Here is a 21,823-nt window from a genome sequence, read left to right as displayed (position 1 = left end):
CTTCATCCCATTTACACTCCCATTCATTCCATCACAATCACACCCCGAATCGCTCCTCCATTCATACCCATTCAGACTTTTACATGCTTACTCCCATTCACTTCATCCCATTTACACTCCCATTCATTCCATCACAATCACACCCCCAATCGCACCCCCATTCATACCCATTCAGACTTTCACATGCTTACTCCCATTCACTTCATCCCATGTACACTCCCATTCATTCCATCACAATCACACCCCCAATGGCACCCCCATTCATACCCATTCAGACTTTGACATGCTTACTCCTATTCACTTCATCCCATTTACACTCCCATTCATTCCATCACAATCACACCCCCAATCGCTCCCCCATTCATACCCATTCAGACTTTCACATGCTTACTCCCATTCACTTCATCACATTTACACTCCCATTCATTCCATCACAATCACACCCCCAATCGCTCCCCCATTCATACCCATTAAGACTTTCACATGCTTACTCCCATTCACTTCATCCCATTACACTCCCATTCATTCCATCACAATCACACCCCCAATCGCACCCCCATTCATACCCATTCACACTTTGACATGCTTACTCCCATTCACTTCATCCCATGTACACTCCCATTCATTCCATCACAATCACACCCCCAATCGCACCCCCATTCATACCCATTCAGACTTTCACATGCTTACTCCTATTCACTTCATCCCATTTACACTCCCATTCATTCCATCACAATCACACCCCCAATCGCTCCCCCATTCATACCCATTCAGACTTTGACATGCTTACTCCCATTCACTTCATCACATTACACTCCCATTCATTCCATCACAATCACACCCCCAATCGCTCCCCCATTCATACCCATTCACACTTTGACATGCTTACTCCCATTCACTTCATCACATTTACACTCCCATTCATTCCATCACAATCACACCCCCAATCGCTCCCCCATTCATACCCATTAAGACTTTCACATGCTTACTCCCATTCACTTCATCCCATTTACACTCCCATTCATTCCATCACAATCACACCCCCAATCGCACCCCCATTCATACCCATTCACACTTTGACATGCTTACTCCCATTCACTTCATCCCATTTACACTTCCATTCATTCCATCACAATCACACCCCCAATCGCTCCCCCATTCATACCCATTAAGACTTTCACATGCTTACTCCCATTCACTTCATCCCATTTACACTCCCATTCATTCCATCACAATCACACCCCCAATCACACCCCCATTCATACCCATTCACACTTTGACATGCTTACTCCCATTCACTTCATCCCATTTACACTCCCATTCATTCCATCACAATCACACCCCCAATCGCACCCACATTCATACCCATTCAGACTTTCACATGCTTACTCCCATTCACTTCATCCCATGTACACTCCCATTCATTCCATCACAATCACACCCCCAATCGCACCCCCATTCATACCCATTCAGACTTTCACATGCTTACTCCCATTCACTTCATCCCATTTACACTCCCATTCATTCCATCACAATCACACCCCCAATCGCACCCCCATTCATACCCATTCAGACTTTCACATGCTTACTCCCATTCACTTCATCCCATTTACACTCCCATTCATTCCATCACAATCACACCCCCAATCGCACCCCCATTCATACCCATTCAGACTTTCACATGCTTACTCCCATTCACTTCATCCCATTTACACTCCCATTCATTCCATCACAATCACACCCCCAATCGCACCCCCATTCATACCCATTCAGACTTTCACATGCTTACTCCCATTCACTTCATCCCATTTACACTCCCATTCATTCCATCACAATCACACCCCCAATCGCACCCCCATTCATACCCATTCAGACTTTCACATGCTTACTCCCATTCACTTCATCCCATTTACACTCCCATTCATTCCATCACAATCACACCCCCAATCGCACCCCCATTCATACCCATTAAGACTTTCACATGCTTACTCCCATTCACTTCATCCCATTACACTCCCATTCATTCCATCACAATCACACCCCCAATCGCACCCCCATTCATACCCATTCACACTTTCACATGCTTACTCCTATTCACTTCAACACATTTACACTCCCATTCATTCCATCACAATCACACCCCCAATCGCACCCACATTCATACCCATTCAGACTTTCACATGCTTACTCCCATTCACTTCATCCCATTTACACTCCCATTCATTCCATCACAATCACACCCCCAATCGCACCCCCATTCATACCCATTCAGACTTTCACATGCTTACTCCCATTCACTTCATCACATTTACACTCCCATTCATTCCATCACAATCACACCCCCAATCGCACCCCCATTCATACCCATTCAGACTTTCACATGCTTACTCCCATTCACTTCATCACATTTACACTCCCATTCATTCCATCACAATCACACCCCCAATCGCACCCCCATTCATACCCATTCAGACATTCACATGCTTACTCCCATTCACTTCATCCCATGTACACTCCCATTCATTCCATCACAATCACACCCCCAATCGCACCCCCATTCATACCCATTCAGACTTTCACATGCTTACTCCCATTCACTTCATCCCATTTACACTCCCATTCATTCCATCACAATCACACCCCCAATCGCTCCCCCATTCATACCCATTCATACTTTCACATGCTTACTCCCTTTCACTTCATCCCATTTACACTCCCATTCATTCCATCACAATCACACCCCCAATCGCACCCCCATTCATACCCATTCAGACTTTCACATGCTTACTCCCCTTCACTTCATCCCATTTACACTCCCATTTATTCCATCACAATCACACCCCAAATCGCACCCCCATTCATACCCATTCATACTTTCACATGCTTATTCCCATTCACTTCATCCCATTTACACTCCCATTCATTCCACCAAAATCACACCCCCAATCGCACCCCCATTCATACCCATTCAGACTTTCACATGCTTACTCCCATTCACTTCATCCCATTTACACTCCCATTCATTCCATCACAATCACACCCCCAATCGCACCCCCATTCATACCCATTCAGACTTTCACATGCTTACTCCCATTCACTTCATCCCATTTACACTCCCATTCATTCCATCACAATCACACCCCCAATCGCACCCCCATTCATACCCATTCAGACTTTCACATGCTTACTCCCATTCACTTCATCCCATGTACACTCCCATTCATTCCATCACAATCACACCCCCAATCGCACCCCCATTCATACCCATTCAGACTTTCACATGCTTACTCCCATTCACTTCATCCCATGTACACTCCCATTCATTCCATCACAATCACACCCCCAATCGCACCCCCATTCATACCCATTCAGACTTTCACATGCTTACTCCCATTCACTTCATCCCATTTACACTCCCATTCATTCCATCACAATCACACCCCCAATCGCACCCCCATTCATACCCATTCAGACTTTCACATGCTTACTCCCATTCACTTCATCCCATTTACACTCCCATTCATTCCATCACAATCGCACCCCCAATCGCACCCCCATTCATACCCATTCAGACTTTCACATGCTTACTCCCATTCACTTCATCCCATGTACACTCCCATTCATTCCATCACAATCACACCCCCAATCGCACCCCCATTCATACCCATTCAGACTTTCACATGCTTACTCCCATTCACTTCATCCCATGTACACTCCCATTCATTCCATCACAATCACACCCCCAATCGCACCCCCATTCATACCCATTCAGACTTTCACATGCTTACTCCCATTCACTTCATCCCATTTACACTCCCATTCATTCCATCACAATCGCACCCCCAATCGCACCCCCATTCATACCCATTCAGACTTTCACATGCTTACTCCCATTCACTTCATCCCATTTACACTCCCATTCATTCCATCACAATCGCACCCCCAATCGCACCCCTATTCATACCCATTCAGACTTTCACATGCTTACTCCCATTCACTTCATCACATTTACACTCCCATTCATTCCATCAAAATCACACCCCCAATCGCACCCCCATTCATACCCATTCAGACTTTCACATGCTTACTCCCATTCACTTCATCCCATTTACACCCCCATTCATTCCATCACAATCACATCTCCAATCGCACCCCCATTCATACCCATTCAGACTTTCACATGCTTACTCCCATTCACTTCATCCCATTTACACTCCCATTCATTCCATTACAATCACATCTCCAATCACACCCCCATTCATACCCATTCAGACATTCACATGCTTACTCCCATTCACTTCATCCCATTTACACTCCCATTCATTCCATCACAATCACACACCCAATCGCACCCCCATTCATACCCATTCAGACTTTCACATGCTTACTCCCATTCACTTCATCCCATTTACACTCCCATTCATTCCATCACAATCACACCCCCAATCGCACCCCTATTCATACCCATTCAGACTTTCACATGCTTACTCCCAATCACTTCATCCCATTTACACTCCCATTCATTCCATCACAATCACACACCCAATCGCACCCCCATTCATACCCATTCAGACTTTCACATGCTTACTCCCATTCACTTCATCCCATTTACACTCCCATTCATTCCATCACAATCACATCTCCAATCGCACCCCCATTCATACCCATTCAGACTTTCACATGCTTACTCCCATTCACTTCATCCCATTTACACTCCCATTCATTCCATCACAATCACACCCCCAATCACACCCCCATTCATACCCATTCACACTTTGACATGCTTACTCCCATTCACTTCATCCCATTTACACTCCCATTCATTCCATCACAATCACACCCCCAATCGCACCCACATTCATACCCATTCAGACTTTCACATGCTTACTCCCATTCACTTCATCCCATGTACACTCCCATTCATTCCATCACAATCACACCCCCAATCGCACCCCCATTCATACCCATTCAGACTTTCACATGCTTACTCCCATTCACTTCATCCCATTTACACTCCCATTCATTCCATCACAATCACACCCCCAATCGCACCCCCATTCATACCCATTCAGACTTTCACATGCTTACTCCCATTCACTTCATCCCATTTACACTCCCATTCATTCCATCACAATCACACCCCCAATCGCACCCCCATTCATACCCATTCAGACTTTCACATGCTTACTCCCATTCACTTCATCCCATTTACACTCCCATTCATTCCATCACAATCACACCCCCAATCGCACCCCCATTCATACCCATTCAGACTTTCACATGCTTACTCCCATTCACTTCATCCCATTTACACTCCCATTCATTCCATCACAATCACACCCCCAATCGCACCCCCATTCATACCCATTCAGACTTTCACATGCTTACTCCCATTCACTTCATCCCATTTACACTCCCATTCATTCCATCACAATCACACCCCCAATCGCACCCCCATTCATACCCATTAAGACTTTCACATGCTTACTCCCATTCACTTCATCCCATTACACTCCCATTCATTCCATCACAATCACACCCCCAATCGCACCCCCATTCATACCCATTCACACTTTCACATGCTTACTCCTATTCACTTCAACACATTTACACTCCCATTCATTCCATCACAATCACACCCCCAATCGCACCCACATTCATACCCATTCAGACTTTCACATGCTTACTCCCATTCACTTCATCCCATTTACACTCCCATTCATTCCATCACAATCACACCCCCAATCGCACCCCCATTCATACCCATTCAGACTTTCACATGCTTACTCCCATTCACTTCATCACATTTACACTCCCATTCATTCCATCACAATCACACCCCCAATCGCACCCCCATTCATACCCATTCAGACTTTCACATGCTTACTCCCATTCACTTCATCACATTTACACTCCCATTCATTCCATCACAATCACACCCCCAATCGCACCCCCATTCATACCCATTCAGACATTCACATGCTTACTCCCATTCACTTCATCCCATGTACACTCCCATTCATTCCATCACAATCACACCCCCAATCGCACCCCCATTCATACCCATTCAGACTTTCACATGCTTACTCCCATTCACTTCATCCCATTTACACTCCCATTCATTCCATCACAATCACACCCCCAATCGCTCCCCCATTCATACCCATTCATACTTTCACATGCTTACTCCCTTTCACTTCATCCCATTTACACTCCCATTCATTCCATCACAATCACACCCCCAATCGCACCCCCATTCATACCCATTCAGACTTTCACATGCTTACTCCCCTTCACTTCATCCCATTTACACTCCCATTTATTCCATCACAATCACACCCCAAATCGCACCCCCATTCATACCCATTCATACTTTCACATGCTTATTCCCATTCACTTCATCCCATTTACACTCCCATTCATTCCACCAAAATCACACCCCCAATCGCACCCCCATTCATACCCATTCAGACTTTCACATGCTTACTCCCATTCACTTCATCCCATTTACACTCCCATTCATTCCATCACAATCACACCCCCAATCGCACCCCCATTCATACCCATTCAGACTTTCACATGCTTACTCCCATTCACTTCATCCCATTTACACTCCCATTCATTCCATCACAATCACACCCCCAATCGCACCCCCATTCATACCCATTCAGACTTTCACATGCTTACTCCCATTCACTTCATCCCATGTACACTCCCATTCATTCCATCACAATCACACCCCCAATCGCACCCCCATTCATACCCATTCAGACTTTCACATGCTTACTCCCATTCACTTCATCCCATGTACACTCCCATTCATTCCATCACAATCACACCCCCAATCGCACCCCCATTCATACCCATTCAGACTTTCACATGCTTACTCCCATTCACTTCATCCCATTTACACTCCCATTCATTCCATCACAATCACACCCCCAATCGCACCCCCATTCATACCCATTCAGACTTTCACATGCTTACTCCCATTCACTTCATCCCATTTACACTCCCATTCATTCCATCACAATCGCACCCCCAATCGCACCCCCATTCATACCCATTCAGACTTTCACATGCTTACTCCCATTCACTTCATCCCATGTACACTCCCATTCATTCCATCACAATCACACCCCCAATCGCACCCCCATTCATACCCATTCAGACTTTCACATGCTTACTCCCATTCACTTCATCCCATGTACACTCCCATTCATTCCATCACAATCACACCCCCAATCGCACCCCCATTCATACCCATTCAGACTTTCACATGCTTACTCCCATTCACTTCATCCCATTTACACTCCCATTCATTCCATCACAATCGCACCCCCAATCGCACCCCCATTCATACCCATTCAGACTTTCACATGCTTACTCCCATTCACTTCATCCCATTTACACTCCCATTCATTCCATCACAATCGCACCCCCAATCGCACCCCTATTCATACCCATTCAGACTTTCACATGCTTACTCCCATTCACTTCATCACATTTACACTCCCATTCATTCCATCAAAATCACACCCCCAATCGCACCCCCATTCATACCCATTCAGACTTTCACATGCTTACTCCCATTCACTTCATCCCATTTACACCCCCATTCATTCCATCACAATCACATCTCCAATCGCACCCCCATTCATACCCATTCAGACTTTCACATGCTTACTGCCATTCACTTCATCCCATTTACACTCCCATTCATTCCATCACAATCGCACCCCCAATCGCACCCACATTCATACCCATTCAGACTTTCACATGCTTACTCCCATTCACTTCATCCCATTTACACTCCCATTCATTCCATCACAATCACACCCCCAATCGCACCCCCATTCATACCCATTCAGACTTTCACATGCTTACTCCCTTTCACTTCATCCCATTTACACTCCCATTCATTCCATCACAATCATACCCCCAATCGCACCTCCATTCATACCCATTCAGACTTTCACATGCTTACTCCCATTCACTTCATCACATTTACACTCCCATTCATTCCATCACAATCGCACCCCCAATCGCACCCCCATTCATACCCATTCACACTTTGACATGCTTACTCCCATTCACTTCTTCCCATTTACACTCCCATTCATTCCATCACAATCACACCCCCAATCGCTCCCCCATTCATACCCATTCAGACTTTCACATGCTTACTCCCATTCACTTCATCCCATTTACACCCCCATTCATTCCATCACAATCACATCTCCAATCGCACCCCCATTCATACCCATTCAGACTTTCACATGCTTACTGCCATTCACTTCATCCCATTTACACTCCCATTCATTCCATCACAATCGCACCCCCAATCGCACCCCCATTCATACCCATTCACACTTTGACATGCTTACTCCCATTCACTTCATCCCATTTACACTCCCATTCATTCCATCACAATCACACCCCCAATCGCACCCCCATTCATACCCATTCAGACTTTCACATGCTTATTCCCATTCACTTCATCCCATTTACACTCCCATTCATTCCATCACAATCACACCCCCAATCGCACCCCCATTCATACCCATTCAGACTTTCACATGCTTACTCCCATTCACTTCATCCCATTTACACTCCCATTCATTCCATCACAATCACACCCCCAATCGCACCCCCATTCATACCCATTAAGACTTTCACATGCTTACTCCCATTCACTTCATCCCATTTACACTCCCATTCATTCCATCACAATCACACCCCCAATCGCACCCCCATTCATACCTATTCAGACTTTCACATGCTTACTCCCATTCACTTCATCCCATTTACACTCCCATTCATTCCATCACAATCACACCCCCAATCGCACCCCCATTCATACCCATTCAGACTTTCACATGCTTACTCCCATTCACTTCATCCCATTTACACTCCCATTCATTCCATCACAATCACACCCCCAATCGCACCCCCATTCATACCCATTCAGACTTTCACATGCTTACTCCCATTCACTTCATCCCATGTACACTCCCATTCATTCCATCACAATCACACCCCCAATCGCACCCCCATTCATACCCATTCAGACTTTCACATGCTTACTCCCATTCACTTCATCCCATGTACACTCCCATTCATTCCATCACAATCACACCCCCAATCGCACCCCCATTCATACCCATTCAGACTTTCACATGCTTACTCCCATTCACTTCATCCCATTTACACTCCCATTCATTCCATCACAATCACACCCCCAATCGCACCCCCATTCATACCCATTCAGACTTTCACATGCTTACTCCCATTCACTTCATCCCATTTACACTCCCATTCATTCCATCACAATCGCACCCCCAATCGCACCCCCATTCATACCCATTCAGACTTTCACATGCTTACTCCCATTCACTTCATCCCATGTACACTCCCATTCATTCCATCACAATCACACCCCCAATCGCACCCCCATTCATACCCATTCAGACTTTCACATGCTTACTCCCATTCACTTCATCCCATGTACACTCCCATTCATTCCATCACAATCACACCCCCAATCGCACCCCCATTCATACCCATTCAGACTTTCACATGCTTACTCCCATTCACTTCATCCCATTTACACTCCCATTCATTCCATCACAATCGCACCCCCAATCGCACCCCCATTCATACCCATTCAGACTTTCACATGCTTACTCCCATTCACTTCATCCCATTTACACTCCCATTCATTCCATCACAATCGCACCCCCAATCGCACCCCTATTCATACCCATTCAGACTTTCACATGCTTACTCCCATTCACTTCATCACATTTACACTCCCATTCATTCCATCAAAATCACACCCCCAATCGCACCCCCATTCATACCCATTCAGACTTTCACATGCTTACTCCCATTCACTTCATCCCATTTACACCCCCATTCATTCCATCACAATCACATCTCCAATCGCACCCCCATTCATACCCATTCAGACTTTCACATGCTTACTGCCATTCACTTCATCCCATTTACACTCCCATTCATTCCATCACAATCGCACCCCCAATCGCACCCACATTCATACCCATTCAGACTTTCACATGCTTACTCCCATTCACTTCATCCCATTTACACTCCCATTCATTCCATCACAATCACACCCCCAATCGCACCCCCATTCATACCCATTCAGACTTTCACATGCTTACTCCCTTTCACTTCATCCCATTTACACTCCCATTCATTCCATCACAATCATACCCCCAATCGCACCTCCATTCATACCCATTCAGACTTTCACATGCTTACTCCCATTCACTTCATCACATTTACACTCCCATTCATTCCATCACAATCGCACCCCCAATCGCACCCCCATTCATACCCATTCACACTTTGACATGCTTACTCCCATTCACTTCTTCCCATTTACACTCCCATTCATTCCATCACAATCACACCCCCAATCGCTCCCCCATTCATACCCATTCAGACTTTCACATGCTTACTCCCATTCACTTCATCCCATTTACACCCCCATTCATTCCATCACAATCACATCTCCAATCGCACCCCCATTCATACCCATTCAGACTTTCACATGCTTACTGCCATTCACTTCATCCCATTTACACTCCCATTCATTCCATCACAATCGCACCCCCAATCGCACCCCCATTCATACCCATTCACACTTTGACATGCTTACTCCCATTCACTTCATCCCATTTACACTCCCATTCATTCCATCACAATCACACCCCCAATCGCACCCCCATTCATACCCATTCAGACTTTCACATGCTTATTCCCATTCACTTCATCCCATTTACACTCCCATTCATTCCATCACAATCACACCCCCAATCGCACCCCCATTCATACCCATTCAGACTTTCACATGCTTACTCCCATTCACTTCATCCCATTTACACTCCCATTCATTCCATCACAATCACACCCCCAATCGCACCCCCATTCATACCCATTAAGACTTTCACATGCTTACTCCCATTCACTTCATCCCATTTACACTCCCATTCATTCCATCACAATCACACCCCCAATCGCACCCCCATTCATACCCATTCAGACTTTCACATGCTTACTCCCATTCACTTCATCCCATTTACACTCCCATTCATTCCATCACAATCACACCCCCAATCGCACCCACATTCATACCCATTCAGACTTTCACATGCTTACTCCCATTCACTTCATCCCATTTACACTCCCATTCATTCCATCACAATCACACCCCCAATCGCACCCCCATTCATACCCATTCAGACTTTCACATGCTTACTCCCATTCACTTCATCACATTTACACTCCCATTCATTCCATCACAATCACACCCCCAATCGCACCCCCATTCATACCCATTCAGACTTTCACATGCTTACTCCCATTCACTTCATCCCATTTACACTCCCATTCATTCCATCACAATCACACCCCCAATCGCACCCCCATTCATACCCATTCAGACTTTCACATGCTTACTCCCATTCACTTCATCCCATTTACACTCCCATTCATTCCATCACAATCACACCCCCAATCGCACCCCCATTCATACCCATTCAGACTTTCACATGCTTACTCCCATTCACTTCATCACATTTACACTCCCATTCATTCCATCACAATCACACCCCCAATCGCTCCCCCATTCATACCCATTCATACTTTCACATGCTTACTCCCTTTCACTTCATCCCATTTACACTCCCATTCATTCCATCACAATCACACCCCCAATCGCACCCCCATTCATACCCATTCAGACTTTCACATGCTTACTCCCCTTCACTTCATCCCATTTACACTCCCATTTATTCCATCACAATCACACCCCAAATCGCACCCCCATTCATACCCATTCATACTTTCACATGCTTATTCCCATTCACTTCATCCCATTTACACTCCCATTCATTCCACCAAAATCACACCCCCAATCGCACCCCCATTCATACCCATTCAGACTTTCACATGCTTACTCCCATTCACTTCATCCCATTTACACTCCCATTCATTCCATCACAATCACACCCCCAATCGCACCCCCATTCATACCCATTCAGACTTTCACATGCTTACTCCCATTCACTTCATCCCATTTACACTCCCATTCATTCCATCACAATCACACCCCCAATCGCACCCCCATTCATACCCATTCAGACTTTCACATGCTTACTCCCATTCACTTCATCCCATGTACACTCCCATTCATTCCATCACAATCACACCCCCAATCGCACCCCCATTCATACCCATTCAGACTTTCACATGCTTACTCCCATTCACTTCATCCCATGTACACTCCCATTCATTCCATCACAATCACACCCCCAATCGCACCCCCATTCATACCCATTCAGACTTTCACATGCTTACTCCCATTCACTTCATCCCATGTACACTCCCATTCATTCCATCACAATCACACCCCCAATCGCACCCCCATTCATACCCATTCAGACTTTCACATGCTTACTCCCATTCACTTCATCACATTTACACTCCCATTCATTCCATCACAATCACACCCCCAATCGCACCCCCATTCATACCCATTCAGACTTTCACATGCTTACTCCCATTCACTTCATCCCATTTACACTCCCATTCATTCCATCACAATCGCACCCCCAATCGCACCCCCATTCATACCCATTCAGACTTTCACATGCTTACTCCCATTCACTTCATCCCATTTACACTCCCATTCATTCCATCACAATCGCACCCCCAATCGCACCCCTATTCATACCCATTCAGACTTTCACATGCTTACTCCCATTCACTTCATCACATTTACACTCCCATTCATTCCATCAAAATCACACCCCCAATCGCACCCCCATTCATACCCATTCAGACTTTCACATGCTTACTCCCATTCACTTCATCCCATTTACACCCCCATTCATTCCATCACAATCACATCTCCAATCGCACCCCCATTCATACCCATTCAGACTTTCACATGCTTACTGCCATTCACTTCATCCCATTTACACTCCCATTCATTCCATCACAATCGCACCCCCAATCGCACCCACATTCATACCCATTCAGACTTTCACATGCTTACTCCCATTCACTTCATCCCATTTACACTCCCATTCATTCCATCACAATCACACCCCCAATCGCACCCCCATTCATACCCATTCAGACTTTCACATGCTTACTCCCTTTCACTTCATCCCATTTACACTCCCATTCATTCCATCACAATCATACCCCCAATCGCACCTCCATTCATACCCATTCAGACTTTCACATGCTTACTCCCATTCACTTCATCACATTTACACTCCCATTCATTCCATCACAATCGCACCCCCAATCGCACCCCCATTCATACCCATTCACACTTTGACATGCTTACTCCCATTCACTTCTTCCCATTTACACTCCCATTCATTCCATCACAATCACATCCCCATTCATACCCATTCATACTTTCACATGCTTACTCCCATTCACTTCATCCCATTTACACTCCCATTAATTCCATCACAATCACATCCCCATTCATACCCATTCATACTTTCACATGCTTACTCCCATTCACTTCATCCCATTTACACTCCCATTTATTCCACCAAAATCACACCCCCAATCGCACCCCCATTCATACCCATTCATACTTTCACATGCTTACTCCCATTCACTTCATCCCATTTACACTCCCATTCATTCCATCACAATCACATCCCCATTCATACCCATTCATACTTTCACATGCTTACTCCCATTCACTTCATCCCATTTACACTCCCATTAATTCCATCACAATCACATCCCCATTCATACCCATTCATACTTTCACATGCTTACTCCCATTCACTTCATCCCATTTACACTCCCATTTATTCCACCAAAATCACACCCCCAATCGCACCCCCATTCATACCCATTCATACTTTCACATGCTTACTCCCATTCACTTCATCCCATTTACACTCCCATTTATTCCACCAAAATCACACCCCCAATCGCACCCCCATTCATACCCATTCACACTTTCACATGCTTACTCCTATTCACTTCAACACATTTACACTCCCATTCATCCCATCACAATCACACCCCCAATCGCACCCCCATTCATACCCATTCACACTTTCACATGCTTATTCCCATTCACTTCATCACATTTACACTCCCATTCATTCCATCACAATCACACCCCCAATCACACCCCCATTCATACCCATTCACACTTTCACATGCTTACTCCCATTCACTTCATCCCATTACACTCCCATTCATTCCATCACAATCACACCCCCAATCGCACCCCCATTCATACCCATTCAGACTTTCACATGCTTACTCCCATTCACTTCATCCCATTTACACTCCCATTCATTCCATCACAATCACACCCCCAATCGCACCCCTATTCATACCCATTCAGACTTTCACATGCTTACTCCTATTCACTTCAACACATTTACACTCCCATTCATTCCATCACAATCACACCCCCAATCGCACCCCTATTCATACCCATTCAGACTTTCACATGCTTACTCCTATTCACTTCATCACATCTACACTCCCATTCATCCCATCACAATCACACCCCCAATCGCACCCCCATTCATACCCATTCAGACTTTCACATGCTTACTCCCATTAACTTCATCCCATGTACACTCCCATTCATTCCATCACAATCACACCCCCAATCGCACCCCCATTCATACCCTTTCAGACTTTCACATACTTGCACCTATTCACTTCATCACATTTACACTCCCATTCATCCCATCACAATCACACCCCCAATCGCACCCCCATTCATACCCATTCAGACTTTCACATGCTTACTCCCATTCACTTCATCCCATTTACACTCCCATTCATTCCATCACAATCAAATCCCCAATCGCACCCCCATTCATACCCATTCACACTTTCACATGCTTATTCCCATTCACTTCATCCCATTTACACTCCCATTCATTCCATCACAATCACATCCCCAATCGCACCCCCATTCATACCCATTCACACTTTCACATGCTTACTCCCATTCACTTCATCCCATTTACACTCCCATTCATTCCATCACAATCACATCTCCAATCGCACCCCCATTCATACCCATTCATACTTTCACATGCTTACTCCCATTAACTTCATCCCATGTACACTCCCATTCATCCCATCACAATCACACCCCCAATCGCACCCCCATTCATACCCATTCAGACTTTCACATGCTTACTCCCATTAACTTCATCCCATGTACACTCCCATTCATTCCATCACAATCACACCCCCAATCGCACCCCCATTCATCCCCATTCATACTTTCACATGCTTACTCCCATTCACTTCATCCCATGTACACTCCCATTAATTCCATCACAATCACACCCCCAATCGCACCCCCATTCATACCCATTCACACTTTCACATGCTTACTCCCATTCACTTCATCCCATTTACACTCCCATTCATTCCATCACAATCACATCTCCAATCGCACCCCCATTCATACCCATTCATACTTTCACATGCTTACTCCCATTAACTTCATCCCATGTACACTCCCATTCATCCCATCACAATCACACCCCCAATCGCACCCCCATTCATACCCATTCAGACTTTCACATGCTTACTCCCATTAACTTCATCCCATGTACACTCCCATTCATTCCATCACAATCACACCCCCAATCGCACCCCCATTCATCCCCATTCATACTTTCACATGCTTACTCCCATTCACTTCATCCCATGTACACTCCCATTAATTCCATCACAATCACACCCCCAATCGCACCCCCATTCATACCCATTCACACTTTGACATGCTTACTCCCATTCACTTCATCCCATTTACACTCCCATTCATTCCATAACAATCACACCCCCAATCGCACCCCCATTCATACCCATTCAGACTTTCACATGCTTATTCCCATTAACTTCATCACATTTACACTCCCATTCATTCCATCACAATCACACCCCCAATCGCTCCCCCATTCATACCCATTCAGACTTTCACATGCTTACTCCCATTCACTTCATCCCATTTACACTCCCATTCATTCCATCACAATCGCACCCCCAATCGCACCCCCATTCATACCCATTCAGACTTTCACATGCTTACTCCCATTCACTTCATCCCATTTACACTCCCATTCATTCCATCACAATCACATCTCCAATCGCACCCCCATTCATACCCATTCAGACTTTCACATGCTTACTCCCATTCACTTCATCCCATTTACACTCCCATTCATTCCATCACAATCGCACCCCCAATCGCACCCACATTCATACCCATTCAGACCTTCACATGCTTACTCCCATTCACTTCATCCCATTTACACTCCCATTCATTCCATCACAATCACACCCCCAATCGCACCCCCATTCATACCCATTCAGACTTTCACATGCTTACTCCCATTCACTTCATCCCATTTACACTCCCATTCATTCCATCACAATCGCACCCCCAATCGCTCCCCCATTCATACCCATTCAGACTTTGACATGCTTATTCCCATTAACTTCATCACATTTACACTCCCATTCATTCCATCACAATCACACCCCCAATCGCACCCCCATTCATACCCATTCACACTTTGACATGCTTATTCCCATTAACTTCATCACATTTACACTCCCATTCATTCCATCACAATCACACCCCCAATCGCTCCCCCATTCATACCCATTCAGACTTTCACATGCTTACTCCCATTCACTTCATCCCATTTACACTCCCATTCATTCCATCACAATCGCACCCCCAATCGCACCCCCATTCATACCCATTCAGACTTTCACATGCTTACTCCCATTCACTTCATCCCATTTACACTCCCATTCATTCCATCACAATCACATCTCCGATCGCACCCCCATTCATACCCATTCAGACTTTCACATGCTTACTCCCATTCACTTCATCCCATTTACACTCCCATTCATTCCATCACAATCGCACCCCCAATCGCACCCACATTCATACCCATTCAGACTTTCACATGCTTACTCCCATTCACTTCATCCCATTTACACTCCCATTCATTCCATCACAATCACACCCCCAATCGCACCCCCATTCATACCCATTCAGACTTTCACATGCTTACTCCCATTCACTTCATCCCATTTACACTCCCATTCATTCCATCACAATCACATCTCCAATCGCACCCCCATTCATACCCATTCAGACTTTCACATGCTTACTCCCATTCACTTCATCCCATTTACACTCCCATTCATTCCATCACAATCACACCCCCAATCGCACCCCCATTCATACCCATTCAGACTTTCACATGCTTACTCCCATTCACTTCATCCCATTTACACTCCCATTCATTCCATAACAATCACACCCCCAATCGCACCCCCTTTCATACCCATTCAGACTTTCACATGCTTACTCCCATTCACTTCATCCCATTTACACTCCCATTCATTCCATCACAATCACACCCCCAATCGCACCCCCATTCATACCCATTCAGACTTTCACATGCTTACTCCCATTCACTTCATCCCATTTACACTCCCATTCATTCCATCACAATCACACCCCCAATCGCACCCCCATTCATACCCATTCAGACTTTCACATGCTTACTCCCATTCACTTCATCCCATTTACACTCCCATTCATTCCATCACAATCACATCTCCAATCGCACCCCCATTCATACCCATTCAGACTTTCACATGCTTACTCCCATTCACTTCATCCCATTTACACTCCCATTCATTCCATCACAATCACACCCCCAATCGCACCCCCATTCATACCCATTCAGACTTTCACATGCTTACTCCCATTCACTTCATCCCATTTACACTCCCATTCATTCCATCACAATCGCACCCCCAATCGCACCCACATTCATACCCATTCAGACTTTCACATGCTTACTCCCATTCACTTCATCCCATTTACACTCCCATTAATTCCATCACAATCACACCCCCAATCGCACCCCCATTCATACCCATTCACACTTTGACATGCTTACTCCCATTCACTTCATCCCATTTACACTCCCATTCATTCCATAACAATCACACCCCCAATCGCACCCCCATTCATACCCATTCAGACTTTCACATGCTTATTCCCATTAACTTCATCACATTTACACTCCCATTCATTCCATCACAATCACACCCCCAATCGCTCCCCCATTCATACCCATTCAGACTTTCACATGCTTACTCCCATTCACTTCATCCCATTTACACTCCCATTCATTCCATCACAATCACACCCCCAATCGCTCCCCCATTCTTACCCATTCAGACCTTCACATGCTTACTCCCATTCACTTCATCCCATTTACACTCCCATTCATTCCATCACAATCACATCTCCAATCGCACCCCCATTCATACCCATTCAGACTTTCACATGCTTACTCCCATTCACTTCATCCCATTTACACTCCCATTCATTCCATCACAATCGCACCCCCAATCGCACCCCCATTCATACCCATTCAGACTTTCACATGCTTACTCCCATTCACTTCATCCCATTTACACTCCCATTCATTCCATCACAATCACATCTCCAATCGCACCCCCATTCATACCCATTCAGACTTTCACATGCTTACTCCTATTCACTTCATCCCATTTACACTCCCATTCATTCCATCACAATCACACCCCCAATCGCTCCCCCATTCTTACCCATTCAGACCTTCACATGCTTACTCCCATTCACTTCATCCCATTTACACTCCCATTCATTCCATCACAATCACATCTCCAATCGCACCCCCATTCATACCCATTCAGACTTTCACATGCTTACTCCCATTCACTTCATCCCATTTACACTCCCATTCATTCCATCACAATCGCACCCCCAATCGCACCCACATTCATACCCATTCAGACTTTCACATGCTTACTCCCATTCACTTCAACACATGTACACTCCCATTCATTCCATCACAATCACACCCCCAATCGCACCCCCATTCATACCCATTCAGACTTTCACATGCTTACTCCCATTCACTTCATCCCATTTACACTCCCATTCATTCCATCACAATCACACCCCCAATCGCACCCCCATTCATACCCATTCAGACTTTCACATGCTTACTCCCATTCACTTCATCCCATTTACACTCCCATTCATTCCATCACAATCGCACCCCCAATCGCACCCCCATTCATACCCATTCAGACTTTCACATGCTTACTCCCATTCACTTCATCCCATTTACACTCCCATTCATTCCATCACAATCACACCCCCAATCGCACCCCCATTCATACCCATTCAGACTTTCACATGCTTACTCCCATTCACTTCATCCCATTTACACTCCCATTCATTCCATCACAATCACATCTCCAATCGCACCCCCATTCATACCCATTCAGACTTTCACATGCTTATTCCCATTCACTTCATCCCATTTACACTCCCATTCATTCCATCACAATCACATCTCCAATCGCACCCCCATTCATACCCATTCATACTTTCACATGCTTACTCCCATTAACTTCATCCCATGTACACTCCCATTCATCCCATCACAATCACACCCCCAATCGCACCCCCATTCATACCCATTCAGACTTTCACATGCTTACTCCCATTAACTTCATCCCATGTACACTCCCATTCATTCCATCACAATCACACCCCCAATCGCACCCCCATTCATCCCCATTCATACTTTCACATGCTTACTCCCATTCACTTCATCCCATGTACACTCCCATTAATTCCATCACAATCACACCCCCAATCGCACCCCCATTCATACCCATTCACACTTTGACATGCTTACTCCCATTCACTTCATCCCATTTACACTCCCATTCATTCCATCACAATCACACCCCCAATCGCACCCCCATTCATACCCATTCAGACTTTCACATGCTTACTCCCATTCACTTCATCCCATTTACACTCCCATTCATTCCATCACAATCGCACCCCCAATCGCACCCCCATTCATACCCATTCAGACTTTCACATGCTTACTCCCATTCACTTCATCCCATTTACACTCCCATTCATTCCATCACAATCACACCCCCAATCGCACACCCATTCATACCCATTCAGACTTTCACATGCTTACTCCCATTCACTTCATCCCATTTACACTCCCATTCATTCCATCACAATCACATCTCCAATCGCTCCCCCATTCATACCCATTCAGACTTTCACATGCTTACTCCTATTCACTTCATCCCATTTACACTCCCATTAATTCCATCACAATCACACCCCCAATCGCACCCCATTCATACCCATTCAGACTTTCACATGCTTACTCCCATTCACTTCATCCCATGTACACTCCCATTCATTCCATCACAATCACACCCCCAATCGCACCCCCATTCATACCCATTCAGACTTTCACATGCTTACTCCCATTCACTTCATCCCATTTACACTCCCATTCATTCCATCACAATCGCACCCCCAATCGCACCCCCATTCATACCCATTCAGACTTTCACATGCTTACTCCCATTCACTTCATCCCATTTACACTCCCATTCATTCCATCACAATCACACCCCAAATCGCACCCCCATTCATACCCATTCAGACTTTCACATGCTTACTCCCATTCACTTTATCACATTTACACTCCCATTCATTCCATCACAATCACACCCCCAATCGCACCCACATTCATACCCATTCAGACTTTCACATGCTTACTCCCATTCACTTCATTCCATTTACACTCCCATTCATTCCATCACAATCACACCCCCAATCGCACCCCCATTCATACCCATTCAGACTTTCACATGCTTACTCCCATTCACTTCATCCCATTTACACTCCCATTCATTCCATCACAATCACACCCCCAATCGCACCCCCATTCATACCCATTCAGACTTTCACATGCTTACTCCCATTCACTTCATCCCATGTACACTCCCATTCATTCCATCACAATCACACCCCCAATCGCACCCCCATTCATACCCATTCAGACTTTCACATGCTTACTCCCATTCACTTCATCCCATGTACACTCCCATTCATTCCATCACAATCACACCCCCAATCGCACCCCCATTCATACCCATTCAGACTTTCACATGCTTACTCCCATTCACTTCATCCCATTTACACTCCCATTCATTCCATCACAATCACACCCCCAATCGCACCCCCATTCATACCCATTCAGACTTTCACATGCTTACTCCCATTCACTTCATCCCATTTACACTCCCATTCATTCCATCACAATCGCACCCCCAATCGCACCCCCATTCATACCCATTCAGACTTTCACATGCTTACTCCTATTCACTTCATCCCATTTACACTCCCATTCATTCCATCACAATCACATCTCCAATCGCACCCCCATTCATACCCATTCAGACTTTCACATGCTTACTCCTATTCACTTCATCCCATTTACACTCCCATTCATTCCATCACAATCACACCCCCAATCGCACCCCCATTCATACCCATTCAGACTTTCACATGCTTACTCCCATTCACTTCATCCCATGTACACTCCCATTCATTCCATCACAATCACACCCCCAATCGCACCCCCATTCATACCCATTCAGACTTTCACATGCTTACTCCCATTCACTTCAACACATTTACACTCCCATTCATTCCATCACAATCACACCCCCAATCGCACCCCCATTCATACCCATTCAGACTTTCACATGCTTACTCCCATTCACTTCATCCCATTACACTCCCATTCATTCCATCACAATCACACCCCCAATCGCACCCCCATTCATACCCATTCAGACT

The sequence above is a fragment of the Paroedura picta genome, chromosome 1, assembly GCF_049243985.1.
Source record: "Paroedura picta isolate Pp20150507F chromosome 1, Ppicta_v3.0, whole genome shotgun sequence".
NCBI lineage: Eukaryota > Metazoa > Chordata > Lepidosauria > Squamata > Gekkonidae > Paroedura > Paroedura picta.
Note: the sequence above shows the minus strand (reverse complement) of the source record.